Below are 15,229 nucleotides of genomic sequence, written 5' to 3'. Positions count from 1 at the left end.
TGAGCCCCCAGGAGAGGAGCTGAGGACAGCAGCGTCCCCGCTGTCACCCACTGATCCACCCCCGTGCTCCCAGCCCCGCTCCAAACCCTCTCCCCACGCGGCTCCAGGCACTGGCACGGCGTGGTGGGCACCTTTTCACCCACTCAGCCTGGCACTGGAGCTGCCCCACAGCTGTGGCACAGCTGGGGACAGCAGGAGCTGCACGGGAAGAGCCTGGCAGTGAGCAGATGCTCAGGGCACAGCACAGCAACCAACACTGCCATCTTCATCTCAGGGGCAATTCCTGCCCTTGGTGCCCTACAAGTGACATCCAGTGGGGCCTGGGGACCAGCACAGAACACCTGGGACAGCAGCTCACAGCTGCTGCTCTCCCTGTCCCACCACACAGCCCGGACACCCCTCGGGGAAGGTGCAGATCCCAAAGCACCCCCAGGGCCACCCAGAGCCCGCTCCCTGCAGGGAGAGGGGAGCGTGGAAATGAAAGGATGTCTGAGAGCACTCGGGGTGATGTGAGTTAAAAAATCTCCATTTAACCACAGAAAGGAGCTGGCACCTGCCCCAGCCACAAAACCCAGAGCTGCACCCAGCACCCAAGGGAGCCAGGGCTGGCACCAGCACCCGCTGCTGCCCTGGCATTTGGACCGTGCCTGTTCTGCCTCAGTGTCCAGGGTAAAACACAGGGGAAAGGTCTGCTGAGACTCCTCCCAGCACTGCCTGCCCAAGGGGAGTCTTCTGGCAGTGAGGGAAGCAAGTTTATTTACAGAGCAAATGGATTTTGGAGCAGGCAAACATCTGAGCATGTGAGAGAGGCTGCAGGGGGGCGTGGGGGCCCCTCCTCCTGAAGCAGCCTGGAAGGGTCTCCTCCATCACTCAGTGGGAAGGAAAAGGGATTTCAAACCCAGCTGCAGCAATGGGAGAGACAGCTTTTCTCTCTTTCTCTCCTCATTTTTTGTTTTTCAAATTGGGATAATCTGGGATTACTGGCTGTGTTCCCCCAGGCTGAGGAGGCTGTCTGCCACGCTGCCCACCACGTTCAGGACACTCCAAAGGACACTGCCCTGCACACACTCACTCCCTTTTTGCACTTCTCACCTGCTTTCCACCCTGCCCCATCCCAGGGGGGGTGGAAAACAAGGAGAGCACCTCAGAGGGCAGAGCAAGGGCAGGGAGAGTGGTTTTCTGGCCTGATGGTGAGCCAGTGCCATGCCCCAGCCATGCCCAGGGGCTGCAGTGGGGCTGGGGATGCAGGGAGCTGCTGGTGCTGCCCCAAAGCTCTGGGAGCTGCCCCTGCTCTGGGGGATGCTCTCCCAGCACCTCCCTTCACCTTTCTGCTGCAGGGATGTGTGTCAGGCAGACACCACAGGTGTGGTGCCACAAGGAGTACCGGGCACCCCTGGGGGCTCTGGGAGCTGAGGCTCCTCCCTGGGCCCCCAGGCATGGGGAATTTCTAACCTGCCCTGCCAGAACCTTCGATCCCAGGTGTCAGAGCACATGCAGTGGGTCAGGAGTCCCCACTGCCAGCTCTGGGGGCACAGATGCTGCCTTTCCCCTTGTTCTGTCCCTCTGCTCAGGGGCTGCTCTGGGATCAGATGTCCTTTGGCCTTTCAGATGTGTCCCTTACCTGCTGTGGCTTGTCCCTGCCTTCCTGTCCCTGCTCTAGTGCCTGCTCCAGAAAAAGTCTTGTGACAACTTTGTCTCCCCCTTCTCCCCAAATCTTCCCATGGGAACACAGGCAAAGGGTTTTATTTTTAGCCAAGCCATACATCCACAGATATACGTGTGTCTGTGTGTGCGTGTGTGCGTGCAATTAAAAATAGCAGAGCAGCCAAATTCTCCTGCTCCTTTTGATATGCCACCAGGGAAAAGATCCTGGTGCTGAGATCACAAGGAGCAGCTGACACCAGTGCTCGGCGTGTCTTTTGATCAACTCCACAGATGTGACACGTCCCCATTGGCAACAGGGCTGGGTAAAAATAAACTCCTGCAGTCTGAGGCTGCTGGGCACTCGGGGCAGGACTGCCCTGCCACTGCCAGTGCCACGCTGGGGATGCTCCCAGCTTCCTGCCTGCCACGGGTCAGGAATGCCCAAAGCTCAGCTGTCTGTGTGGAGCCTCCTCCTCTCCTCCTTGAAAGGCATGGGGACAGCCTTTGCTGGTGGGGTCACCTGGGTGGCACCCCAGCCCCACAGCCAGCCCCCTCTGCCAGGCAGTGCCACACACCCAGCCCAGCCCCCAGAAACCTGGGCTCCAGAGGGAGCCCACCACCCCCAGCCCCTGGGGAAGGGGCCAGCCCCCTGCCCAGCCTGGGGTGGCAGCAGCCATGGGGACACTGCCTGTGGGCACGGGACCTCATCTGCCCTGACTCTCCCTTTTCCCACCCTCTGCACTTCCTGCTGCCTTGGGAGAGGAGTGAACTTTTGTTCTAATTTTACTCGGGACTCTGTAGGAAGAGCAGCCATGGGTTCTTGGTGTGCAGCCAGCAAACACCCATGGAGACACGCTCAGAGGCTGGGAGGCATCTCCAGCCCGGGCACCTGGGCAGGGGGTGCTGCAGCAAGGCTGGCACCAGGGAGCTGCTGCCAGTGCCTGGCCAGCCCCTGCTGCAGCCAGGAGAGCTCCTGCTGCCTGCTGGGTCAGCATCCTCTGTCTCCTGGCTGCTCCCTTTGCAATGTCCCCAGTCTGTCCCTCCCAGGGCTGTGGCAGCACCAGGAGCTGGCACAGGGGTAGCTCCATCTCCCTGCCCAGCTGGGAGGGTGTTCAATGCAGGCCAATGTCTCTGGTGGCCCCAGAAGCTCTGGGGACATGTCCTGGGCTGGAGCCACATCCAAGGATGTCCCAGCTCGGTGCTGGCTCTGACACCCTGGGGACAGCAGGTGGGACGTGTCCCTTTGTGTCCCTCTGCTTTGGAGCAGTGTGAGCTCTGGCACGTGAGGTCTTATCTCTGAAGGGACACCAACTCCTCCCCAAGCCAGCTCTAACTCAAACACTGGATTAAGGAGACAGGAAATGTTTTCCTCTTTTCCAGTGTCAACCTGGGCTCAAACCAAACCCCTGCAGCCAGCAGGACTGGGGAGGCTGGCTGGGGTCACTGCACCCACGAGCCCAGCAGGAGCAGCCCTGGTGCCAGGGAACAGCACCCTGAGCTCACTGTCTGCCCTGCCCAGCTGCCTCAGGAGCTGGGGACAGCGCCGTGACCGTGACACAGAGACCTGCAGGTGCTCTCTGTCTCCCTCCAGCACTGCCAGAAATTACCCTTATCTGCACAAGCCCTGGGTCCAAGCCCTTGAAGTCAGGGCCAGGAATGGTGGCGCGGGCTGCGGGCACAGGGGGTGGCACTCGTGGGGCTGGTGCTCACCAGCCTGCACAGGGCCAGCCTCTGAGGTGCCGCTGGCCAGGGGAACACCTGGCAGCAGCCTCACCTGACGGGGTGCCCTGCAGCGGCCCTGTCACCCACGTGCCACGGGAAAAGGGAAGGAAAGAGGCAGCACCTCGGAGGGGCCAGGGGAAGCAGCCAGGGACAGCAGCCCCCTCCTCAGGGGCAGCAAAGGGGGACTCAGCTCCTCCTGCACTGCCAGGAGCCTGCCCAAGGCACTGAGGGATAAACACACACCCCCATGTGGCTGCGGGCACTGCCAGGCCAGCCAGCAGCGCCCAGGCTGGCACCCACAGCAGAGCAGCTGGCAAGTGCTGAGAACACCAAGGGCTGCTGCCACCAGCCCTGCCCGGCCCCACGGCAGCTCCTCCCTCCTCACCCTCACCGGGACTCCAGAAAGGGAAGGAAATCCTCGGGCAGGGCTTCTGCAGGGTTGTCTGGGCTTATCAGGGAAATCCGTAATCACAGACTGCTTCAAACGGGATTACAGCCCTGAGGGAGACAGAGCTGCCCTGGGATGGTGTCACCGGGCTGGGGACACTGGGCTGGGGGCACCGGGCTGGGGACACTGGGCAGGGGGAACTGGGCTGGGGGCACTGGGCTGGCTGGTGTGGCACTGGCTGGGGGGACACTGGGCTGGGGGCACTGGGCTGGGGGCACTGGGCTGGGGGCACTGGGCTGGGGGCACTGGGCTGGGGGCACTGGGCTGGGGGCACTGGGCTGGGGGCACTGGGCTGGGGGCACTGGGCTGGGGGCACTGGGCTGGGGGCACTGGGCTGGGGGCACTGGGCTGGGGGCACTGGGCTGGGGGCACTGGGCTGGGGGCACTGGGCTGGGGGCACTGGGCTGGGGGCACTGGGCTGGGGGCACTGGGCTGGGGGCACTGGGCTGGGGGCACTGGGCTGGGGGCACTGGGCTGGGGGCACTGGGCTGGGGGCACTGGGCTGGCTGGTGTGGCACCGGCTGCTGTGGCATTGGGCTGGTGTGACACTGGGCTGCTGTGACACTGGGCTGGTGTGGCACTGGTTGGTGTGACACTGGGCTGGTGTGACACTGGGCTGCTGTGACACTGGGCTGGTGTGGCACTGGCTGGGGTGGCACTGGGCTGCTGTGGCACTGGCTGCTGTGGCACTGGGCTGCTGTGACACTGGGCCTGTGTGACACTGGGGGCTGGCAGGAGTGACACTGGCATGGCTGCTGTGACACTGGCATGGCTGCTGTGGCACTGGGCACAGCCACTCCCAGGCAGGGCTGGCTGCCTGCAGACCCCCAGCACCCTCCCGAGCTGCCCCAGAAGCCGTGAGGAGCTTTGGGGACATGACCCACACTGGGACCAAGCCCAGGGGTGCACCCTGCTGTCCCCACAGCCCCCATGGGGTCACCAGCAGCACCTGGCAGGCGCTGCCAGCCCCTGCCCATCCCCAAGGCTGTGCCAGAGGGATGTGGGGGGCTCAGCCTGGCTCCAGCACCAGGGAGGAGGGCAGAGGTGCCATGGAGGAGACAGCTATAAATAAGTGTAAATACAGCAAGGAGGCACCTGGCCAGAGCTGTGAAGGTCACCAGAGCGTGTGCCAGCAGATAAGCAACCCCCCTGACAGTGGCATTTGACAAAATGTCACTGTGAATGAGGGACAGGCGGTGTCGGGTTGTGCCTTGGCCCTGTCACCCCTTGACACCCCCGATATTTACAGGCAGGGAGCCCCAGGGTGAAGGGCGAGGGGTCCCTGGGGGTGAGGGGACCCTGCCTGCACAGGCACAGGCTCATCCCCTGCCCAGGTTTGGGGGGAGCCCCCCAGGAACCCCCCAGGCTGCACAGAGCAGACACCTCGCTGTCCTGCCAGGCATTCCGCCCTCTGCCCCCTGTTAATTTTTAATTGCTTTTTTTTAACTTTCTACTAATCCATTTTAACGATTCAGCCCGGCCAGCACGAGGCAAAACCTCATTTAGAACCTGCACTGAGCAAACAGCAGCTCCTTCTCCCTGCTGAGCCACTCCAAACCAACTTGTGCTGGTCCCTGCGGGGCAGCACGCCGGGCACGCTGTGCCAGCACGGCCTGGGCTCGGAGCTGGGGCTCAAAGGTTGCACCTGGGCACCTCCGAGGGCTTTTCCAACCCAAAACATTCTGGGATTCGGCGGCACACGTGGAGCAGGCACCCTCCCAACACTGCCTGAGATGGGCTGGGTGGGAAAAGGGGGTGCTGGGTGGGAAAAGGAGGTGCTGGGTGGGAAAAGGGGGTGCTGGGTGGGAAAAGGGGGTGCTGAGGAAGAAAAGGGGATGGTGGGTGGGAAAAGGGGATGCTGGGTGGGAAAAGGGGGTGCTGAGTAGGAAAAGGAGGTGCTGAGGAGGAAAAGGGGGTGCTGAGTAAGAAAAGGGGGTGCTGGGTGGGAAAAGAGGGTGCAGAGTAGGAAAAGGGGGTGCTGAGGAGGAAAAGGGGGTGCTGAGGAGGAAAAGGAGGTGCTGAGGAGGAAAAGGAGGTGCTGAGTGGGAAAGGAGGTGCCCAGTGGCAGGCTCTGAGCCCCAGCCCAGCCCGAGCACAGTCTCGCTCCCTGACTTTTGTCTTACATTAGGAGGTGTAATTAAGATCGAGCAGGAGATGCCAGTAATGGGAAATATTAAACATTAACCGCAAACAATAAACATGAACTTGCCAGGATAACTTTGATATGCAGGAAAGATGGAAGAAATTGCACTAAACTGTCCTTGAGTCACAGGACAGAAAAAAGGAGCCTGAGATACTGGTAATAATGGCCTGGATAAACAACATTCTGCTGGAATACTTCAAACAAAGGTGTGGCAGGTTTAGGAAGAAGGGCACAGCAAAGTATAGCCCAGGGTACAGGGCTGCACGTTCACACACCTCAGCTCATGGGGTCAGGATCCAGATCACCGATCCACTCTGGTTCTGCCTGAGCTCCAGGAGCAGCCCAGGGCTGCAGCACCCACAGACCCTGAAACAGCCCCTAGAAACCCTAAAACAGCCCTTACAGACCCCAAAGCAGCCCCTACAGACCCTAAAACAGCCCCCACAGAGCCTAAAACAGCCCCTACACACCCTAAAGCAGCCCCCCCAGACTCCAAAGCACCCCCGCAGTGGTGGCAGGCACCAGGCAAGGGCAGAGGTGGCCGTGCCCCGTGCAAGGAGCAGACACAGCAGGACAGGCTGTTCCCAAGGAACACCTCCTCTCTCAACACCCCCTAATGGAAACAGCCCTGCCCATGTCCCTGCGGCTGCCAGGGCTGGCCAGGCAGTGCCAGCACACCTGGGCACCCTCAGCGGGCTCAGAACTGTGCCTGCCCAGGTGGGACAGATCCCAGAATGCCAGAATGCCAGATCACAGAATCCCAGAATCACAGATCCCAGAATGTCAGAATCCCAGATCCCAGAATGCCAGAATCCCAGATCCCAGAATGCCAGAATGCCAGAATCCCAGATCCCAGAATGCCAGAATCCCAGATCCCAGAATGCCAGAATCCCAGATCCCAGAATGCCAGAATCCCAGAATGCCAGAATCCCAGATCCCAGAATGCCAGAATCCCAGAATCCCAGATCCCAGAATGCCAGAATCCCAGATCCCAGAATGCCAGAATGCCAGAATCCCAGATCCCAGAATGCCAGAATCCCAGAATCCCAGATCCCAGAATGCCAGAATCCCAGATCCCATGGTGAAATTTTTTTTCCTAATATCCAACTTGTACCTTCCATGACATAGTTTAAGATTCACCCTGCACCCCTGGGGCAGCTGCAGCAGCCCACGCTGCCAGCAGGCAGCCTGGCAAACACATCCAGCCCCCAAACACAGCTGTGCCAGTGCTGCTGCCAGCCCTGTCCCTGTCCCCACGCCACGGCATCAGCCAGGCAGGGCACAGACCCCGGGCTGAACACTGCTGGGGTTTTCTAGGAAATCCCTTTTTGTCTCCCCAAAGCAAAGGCAGCACCAACAGACAGCAGCTGGCACGGGCTGGGCACAGAGCACAGAGGGGACTGCACTGTGCCATCAGCTCCCAGCCCTGCCAGGGGACACCTGGACAGGGGACAGGCAGGGAGGGAGCAGGGAAGGAGAAGGAGAAGGAGAAGGAGAAGGAGAAGGAGAAGGAGAAGGAGAAGGAGAAGGAGAAGGAGGAGGGGCAGGAAAGGAGCAGGAAAAGGAGCAGAACCAGGATCAGGAGCTGGATCAGGGGCAGAGGCAGGAGCAGAAACAGGAGCAGGAGAAGGAGAAGGAGAAGGAGAAGGAGAAGGAGAAGGAGAAGGAGATGGAGCAGGAGCAGGAGCAGGGAAGGAGCAGAAGCAGGATCAGGATCAGGATCAGGAGAAGGAGCAGGAGCAGGAGCAGGAGGAGGAGATGGAGCAGGAGCAGGAGCAGGGAAGAGGGAGCAGGGAAGGAGCAGGAGCAGGAGCAGGAGCAGGAGCAGGGCAGGAGCAGGAGCAGGAGCAGGAGCAGGAGCAGGGGCAGGAGCAGGGCAGGAGCACGATCAGGAGCAGGAGCAGGAGCAGGGCAGGAGCAGGAGAAGGAGCAGGAGCAGGAGCAGGAGAAGGAGCAGGAGCAGGAGCAGGAGAAGGAGCAGGAGCAGGGCAGGAGCAGGAGAAGGAGCAGGAGCAGGAGCAGGAGCAGGAGCAGGGCAGGAGCACGATCAGGAGCAGGAGCTGGACCAGGCAGGGCTCCCCCAGCACCCTCACCTTCTTCTGTGAGGTGTCCCCCAGCCCGTGTGGGACAAGGACAGGGCAAGAGGTGGCACCAGCCCTGCAGCCCCGAGAGGATGCCCGGTGGGGCTGGGAGCAGTGGGGACTGTGGCTGAGGCCAGCAGAGCTCTGAGACACCGAAATTCTTGGGATGGCTTCCACTCCCACACCCCTGCAGGGGGCAGGAAAGGCTGCGGAGCCCTGGGAGCCAGGCTGGCAGCACTGGGACCTGGCTGTGCCATGGCAGGGGACAAGCCCTGACTCACTGGGGAGATGACTGTTAGCCAGCCCTGCTGGTCACAAGAACTCCCACGATGAAAATTCCCTCCTTTTGAAAGGAAAACATGAGGGGGTGATTATTTTCAGAGCTTCCTCTTCCAAGGTCCCTGCAGGCAGCAGCCACATGACTGAGTGGGCACAGGGACCCCAGGGAGCAGGAGCAGCCCTGTCCCTGTCCCGGGCAGGTTTGGTGCCCAGCTCAGAGGCTGACACAAAGCCCTTTCTGCCCAGAGGACACTGCAAACACCCTCCCATGGCACAGCCTGGCACACCTGAGCCCAGCTCAGCTCCAGGGGCACTGCTCACCCTGGCACTGGCAGCTCTCACCCCTCCCAGCCAGCTCCAAGAGCAAATCCCAGAGGGAAGCATGGCACTCAGGGGCAGGCAGGGCCACTGCCCACGGGGACATGACTGCTACCAAGGCCAGCCACAGCCGTGCTCCCTACCCACAGCCTGGGCATCTCCAGAGCTGCCCTTGGCTTTCCAGGAGCCACGGCCCCACCTGGGAATCCCTGCCCTGGATCAGCCTGGCAATCCCTGCCCTGCCCAGCTGGGCAAGGGCTGCAGCTCCCTGCCCATTCTGGCACTGGTGCCATCCCTGTGCCACAGAGCTGAGGTCACCCCTGCCCCTTTCACACCCGACAGGCAGAGCCTGCTGCCTGCCAGCCCGCTGTCACCCCCTGCCAGCTCTGTGCCCACCTCCTGCAGGACATCCCTCACCTCCCCAGGCACAGGAGCCCTTTCACACCTCGCTGATGCTCTGCTGAGGAGCAGGGGTGCCCTGCTGGGAGCCCCCCTGGCACCGAGGTGGCAGCAGGGCAGGGGCAAGCCCGGCTGCTGCCCACCCTGCTGCTGCAGCCCTGCTCCTCCGGGGGCTGGCACTGCCCGGGCTGCTCGTGCCACCAGCAGCCTCCCAGAGCTAATGAGGCCGAGGCAGGAGACGGGGAGGGGTCAGGCTGGGGTTAAGAAGGCACAAGGAGGATCTGCCTGCATTAGGCTGACCTCACAGCCAGCCTGGCCCCAGCTCTGCAGGGACAGCCCTGCCCTGCTGGGGACCAGGCCACCGAGCCCCCCAGGGCCCCTCCAGGAGCCCTTCTGCTGCTGGGCAGGGGCTGAGCTGCCCTCCTGCCAGGGGGGCTGGGGGGCCCCCACCGTGCCCGGCTGCCACTGAAAATGAAGGATTCAGCTGCATGCACGAGCTCTGAGGGTGCACAGCTCTGTGCAGGGGGAAAAACCACTGAGGTCTGTCCTTACAAACCACTCAGAGCTGTCCTTACCCCCAAACCACTCAGGTCTGTCCTCACCCCCCAAAACACTGAGGTCTGTCCTTACCCCCCAGACCACTCAGATCTGTCCTTACCCTCCAAACCACTCAGGTCTGTCCTTACAATCCACTGAGGTCTGTCCTCACCCCCTGCCCAGCCTGTCCAGGTGTGCCCAGTGCAGGTGGCAGCCCCAGCTGTGCCAGGTGGGTGGGCACTGCTGCCCAGCCCTCCCTGCCCATGCCAGCTCCTGTTTCTGCCCTGCACAAACTGGCACTGGGCACCCCCCTGTCCCCATCACCTGGGCACAGCAAGAGGTGAGGCCCCCCCTCTTCTCCTCCTGAACCAGGGGCTCCCTCTCCTACCCCATCCTGCCACTCCCAAATCAATTACTGCCCATTTCCTGCAGGTGCCCTGGCCAGAGGGGACTGTCACCACCCACTGTGGTCACCTCGTGGTCACCTCGTGCCTCTGCTCTGACAGCTCTGTGCCCACAAAGCTGCTGGGGAGGGGGAGTGCTGCAGCTGGGTGTTTTCCAGGTGGGCATCAGGAGCCCCTGGCACACAGTGCTCATCAGCACTGACAGCTCTGTGGGCAGGGTGGGAGGAGAGCAGGTCCCAGCAGCTCTGGGGGTGCAGGGACACGCTGCCAGCTGCATGCTGGGGGTGGGCACCCCGAGCAGCACCCTGGGCAGGCTGGGCACACAGCAGCACAGCCTGTTTGCCCTGGGGATCTGCTGGGCTGCACAGGGCTTTGCTGTGTCCGGGTCTGCACTGTCAGCTGCCCCAGGGCTGGGCTCTGCCCCTCATCTTTGGCTCTGCAGGGAGCGTTTCTGGGAGCCACAGCCTGGAGCTGCTGCTGCCAACCTGCTTTCCTCGGGCTTCCCACTCTGCAAACAACTGACTCACCCTGCAAAGAAACTGCTCCAAGATCTCCAGATAGAAAAACCCTACGAGGGCGAGCAGCTCCCTCAGGAGCACATGCAAACCCACATCCACAAAGCTTTGTTCTAGTCCAGATTCTCTCCTGGGAGGGACCACACCTTTCCCCTCCCCAAAACCCCAGGCAGGCTCCAACAGGGCATCAGAGGAGGGGTCTGGCTGCTCCCTGCGGCAGCAGCTGGGGTCCCTCTCCTCTTCCCAAACCAGTCGGGGTGAAGCCCACAGCACAGTTCTTACACTAAATGAGATCCTTGAACTGCTCCACGTGCTGTGCCACCCTGCCCTGAGCTTGCCCGTCCCCAAGCCTTGTGCCCCCCAGTTTCTGACCCCAGCTAATCCAGGGATCAACAGAAAGCCAGAGACCCCAGGGCAGGCTGGCCCTGAGCTCTGGCTGTGACAGGAGCTGCTCCCACCCCTGGGCTGGGACCACCAGAGCCAGGGGTGCCCTCTGGGTTGGGGAAAGCCACCTCCAGGTGGTCTGGAATGCCGTGCAGGGCTGGCAGGGGTTGGCCTGGCATGGTGTGCCACCTTCATGCGCTCTGTGTGGCCCCGGAGCCTGGCACAGCTGCCCAGCCATGTGAGCAGCCCCAGCCCCAGCCCTGCCTGGCTCCTGTCCACCCCTGTCCCTCCAGGGCAGGGGCTGCCAGGTGGGCACGTGGCCAGGAGCCCTTGTCAGAGCCTGCAGTGTCACCTTGGAGGCTCCTGCTGGGAGGGAGGGCAGCGGGGCTGTGGCACTGCCAGGCACTCGCGGGGACACTGCTGTGCCACAGCTGGGGAGGACAGCCTGCCCTGCCCTCCCCGGCTGGCAGCAGGGCACGGGGGGCACGGCACAGAGCAGGCAGCCCCTCAGCCTGCCCAGCAGCCCCTCTGCCAGCCCAGGTGCCACCGTGTGCACCCAGAGCTGCCCCAGCCAGGCTGGGTTATGCAAACCACAACGGGAGCTGTTTCAACTAGTTGGACTCGTGCCTGGCAGTCAGGTGCCTTCCTCCTCCTCCTCCTCCTCCCAAAGGGCTGCCAGTGCCCTGGGCAGCTGCCCAGGCTCTGTGGGTGCCGTGCCCCACGCTGAACACGCCTGCCCTGGGTGAGGGGCTGTGCTCCCCGGGGTGTGGGGGGCAGGCAGGGGGCTCGCTGACCCCCAGCACCACGGGCTGCTCTCCCCAGCTCAGCTGGGAGCCAGCTCTGCCACTGGGGTGTCCTTGGGGTGTCCCCGCAGTGCCAAGGCACAGCTGGCACAGGGAAGGTTGTGAACCCTTCACAGGATCATGGAATGGTTTGTACTGGGAGGGAACCTCGAAGGTCTTGTCCCACCCCTGCCCTGGCAGGGACACTTCCCACATCCCAGGGTGCTCCCAGCCCCATCCAGCCTGGCCTTGGGCACTGCCAGGATGCAGGGCCAGCTTCCAGGGTGCCAGCTGGGAGCAGAGGAGTGGGGCTGTGCAGGGTGGGAAGGGGCTGCTTGCCCCAGTGCTGCTGAGTTTTACCCAGCACTGTGCATTTCCCACCCCTGGGAGGGGCAGGAACCCTGTGGAAGGAGGTGCAGGGAAAAGTCCTGGTGCTGTGAGCCACAAAGGCAAGGCAGGTGACATTGCTGTCACCAGCTGCCTCTGCCACACTCACACCCCACGGCAAGGGCTCAGTGTGGGATGTGCCTGGAGAAACCCTCCCCAGGCCAGGAGGAGCCAGCATGGACAGCATCTGCTCCCAGCATCCCTGCCATTGCAACACACGGGGGAAATCCCAGAGGAGAGCAGCAGGAATCTCCATGCAAATCCCCTCATTCCCAGCCAGCCCCAGCCTGGCACCCCGGGATGCCAGGAAAGCCCAGCCTGGCTCTGCACAGAACACGCCAGCCTCTCCTGGAATTCCAGCACGGGTCCCCAGGCACGGCCAGCAGGGCCAGCTCCAGCAGGAACTGTCCCCTGCCCAGCCCAGCTGCAGTGGCACAGCCAGGCTGCGGGGAGGGCTCTGGGACCACAGGGAGCAGCAGTTCCAGGGGTGAGAGCTGTCCTGGCTGCACCAGCAGCAGGGCTGGGACAGGGGCAGGCACGGGGCTGGGTGGCACAAGGCATGGCTCCATCCCTGTTTGCTTTACTACAAAATTCTGTGCAACAAAACAAAGCCTTTGCCAAACGAGACGGGCCCCGGGCCAGCTCCTTCCAGGCTCCCTGGAATGCTCTGCTCTGGCTGAGATTTTGTGCAGGTATCAGTTTTTCTGCTCAGGATGCTTTTCCAGCTGGATGTCTTGGAGGAGCTTTTGTGCAGAGGTGGCATGGAGCTGGAGGAGCAGGGAAACCTGCCTGTGGTGAGTGGTAAAACCCTCTGGCAAGGCCGTGACGCTGCTCCAGACACAGGGTCTAATTATAGACTCCTCATTTATTATCCTGCAGCTGCTGCCTTTGGTGTGAGAGGAGCCAGGGGCTGCACTGATGCTCCCCTCACCCACGCCTGGGGCTGCCTGGACACATCCACAGGCTCACACTGGCCCAAACAGGGTGCAAAGCACAAAATAACCCACAAGGCTCTTTCCTGGGTGACTCCTGAGAGATGGGACTGAGTCCAAATCCCCCACTCTGCATCCCACAGGGTTTACGTGTGCTGGCATGAGCAGGGCCTGGGTGGGAAGGGGGTGCCCCTGGGTGGGAGTGTACCCAGGCTTCTGGCAAAGGATGGGTGCCTTCCCCACTGCCAAAATCAGGGATCTTCCTCAAGCAAACCAGCTGGAGCAGAGAGGCAGGAGGGGCAGGGAGCCATGGGTGCCTCCAGCTCCTCTCCTCTGGGACGTGCAGCAGAGACAAATCCTGGTGTGACCCCGGTGCTTGGCAGACAATCCCCTGCCTGCAGTGCCAGGGAGACAGCAAGTGCAGCCAGGCTGGGCAGCCAGGCTGAGCACTGGCACTGGCTGCTTGGGTGAGGAGCCATCCCCGTGCTCTGGCAGCAGGGAAGCCACAGGAAAGCCACCCATCCCTTGGCAGGAGGCCTGCGTGCCTCCATCAGCACACCTGGCAGAAAAGGAGGGGTGCCAGGGAGGCAGGCTGGGCTGTGGCCCTGCTGGGACTCACAGCAGCCATCCCCCCACTCCTGGCACCCCATCCTGCTGCATCCATCCTGTTCCATCCCATCCTGCTGCCACCCCATCCTGCCACATCCCATCCTGCTGCCATCCTGCTGCCATCTCTCTTGCTGCCATCCCACCCTGCTGCACCCATCCTGCATCCATCCCATCCTGCATCCATCCCATCCTGCTGCACCCATCCTGCTGCCATCCCATCCTGCATCCATCCCGTCCTGTTCCATCCCATCCTGCTGCCATCCTGCTGCACCCATCCTGCTGCCATCCCTCGTGCCTCCCAGGCTCCTGGCTGGCTCACACTGGGCTCCCTGGGTGGCCAGCACTGCCAGCCCCCTGCCCAGCCTGGCCAAAGGAACCACCCCCAGCTCCCCAGCCTTCCCCCCAGTGCCACCCCAGTGGCCAAGCAGGAGGCTGGCAGTGCCAGGAGAGGGTTAAGCCATTCATCATCCCTGCTGGAGAGCAGCTGGACCCACAGCAGCACCAGTCCTGCCCCACACACTGCTACTGGGACCTCTGAAGGGTCTCCCAAGCTGTGGGGTCTGCTGGGGCTGCCTCATCCTCCTTGGGGACAGTGGGGTGGAGTGCTGGCAGCAACAGAGGCAGCCTGGTGCCCACTGTGCCACCGCTGGGGAGGTGACTGGGAACCTGCCTGGCACTCCTGCTGCACACCCACCCTGCCACACCTGGGCACTGCAGGGTGGGACACAGCCCCAGGGGCATCCCCCAGCAGGGACAGAGGTGACAGCCCCTGCTGTGACCCTGGTGGCTGCAGGGACACAGGGACACGAGGGATCTCAGGCTGCTGTCCCCACACAGGGACAGGCAGGACCAGGCACAGTGGCTCATTGCCACTTGCAATGACAGGTCCTTGGCATCCCCAGAGTGTCCCCCACTGACCCACGGGGACCAAAACTTTTGGGGCTGCTCCCCCTTCTGCCCTCATTCCCTTTTCAGGCACCATCCTATGCAGGGACTTTCAGCAACCCAAAAAATCCCCAGATGTGATCCCTGGGTGACCTCCTCCCTGTGCTGACATCTGCTGAGGCAGCACAGAGGGGACACAGGGACGCCCAGTTTCTGCCTCCCCCTCAGCCCCAGAGGCCTTTCCCCTGCTTTGCCCCGGGCCAGGAGGGGCACAAACCCTTGGGCAGTGGCTGGAATTTGGGTAAGAGGCCACACTGGGGTGCAGAGAGAGGAGCACGTGCTGCTGCTGTCCTGACACACACGGGGCTGGGGCTGTGCCTGGCCATCAGCACAGGCTCAGCCACTCTCCCACGGCCGCCAGCAACACCCCTGGGAGCCCCAGGCCAGCTGTGAGGGGTGACAGGCAGGGGAAGAGCTCAGGGGGGAGCAGAGCCTGCCTGCCTGAGGCTCTGCCCTCCCTGCTGCCTGTGCTGCAGGGCTCCCACTGCAGGAGTGCTGCTGCCCTGCTGGGAGCAGGCTGTGCCCATCTGGGATGGGATGCTGTGCCACAAAGCTCCTTGCCCCCTCTGCCACACTCCTCTGGCTGCCAGCTGTGACCCTCTCCCACCTTTCCTGCAGGAGGATTTTCCCAGTGCCCACCAAGGGATCTGCAGGTATGAAGTGCTCACTCAGAGCCATCGGTGCCCGGGAGCTGCTGGCA

General features: G+C 62.5%; 1 protein-coding gene across 1 annotated transcript in view; it reads right to left on the bottom strand.

The window, feature by feature from the left end:
- Window positions 1–15,229, bottom strand: part of PPARGC1B (PPARG coactivator 1 beta) — a 46,988-nt gene that overhangs the window by 16,698 nt on the left and 15,061 nt on the right. The window lies entirely within an intron of this gene.

The sequence above is a fragment of the Passer montanus genome, unplaced genomic scaffold (assembly GCF_014805655.1).
Source record: "Passer montanus isolate IOZ18808 unplaced genomic scaffold, ASM1480565v1 scaffold15, whole genome shotgun sequence".
NCBI classification, from domain to species: domain Eukaryota; kingdom Metazoa; phylum Chordata; class Aves; order Passeriformes; family Passeridae; genus Passer; species Passer montanus.
The sequence above is the reverse complement of the archived record's forward strand: the minus strand, read 5'-3'. Positions and strand labels throughout refer to the sequence as shown.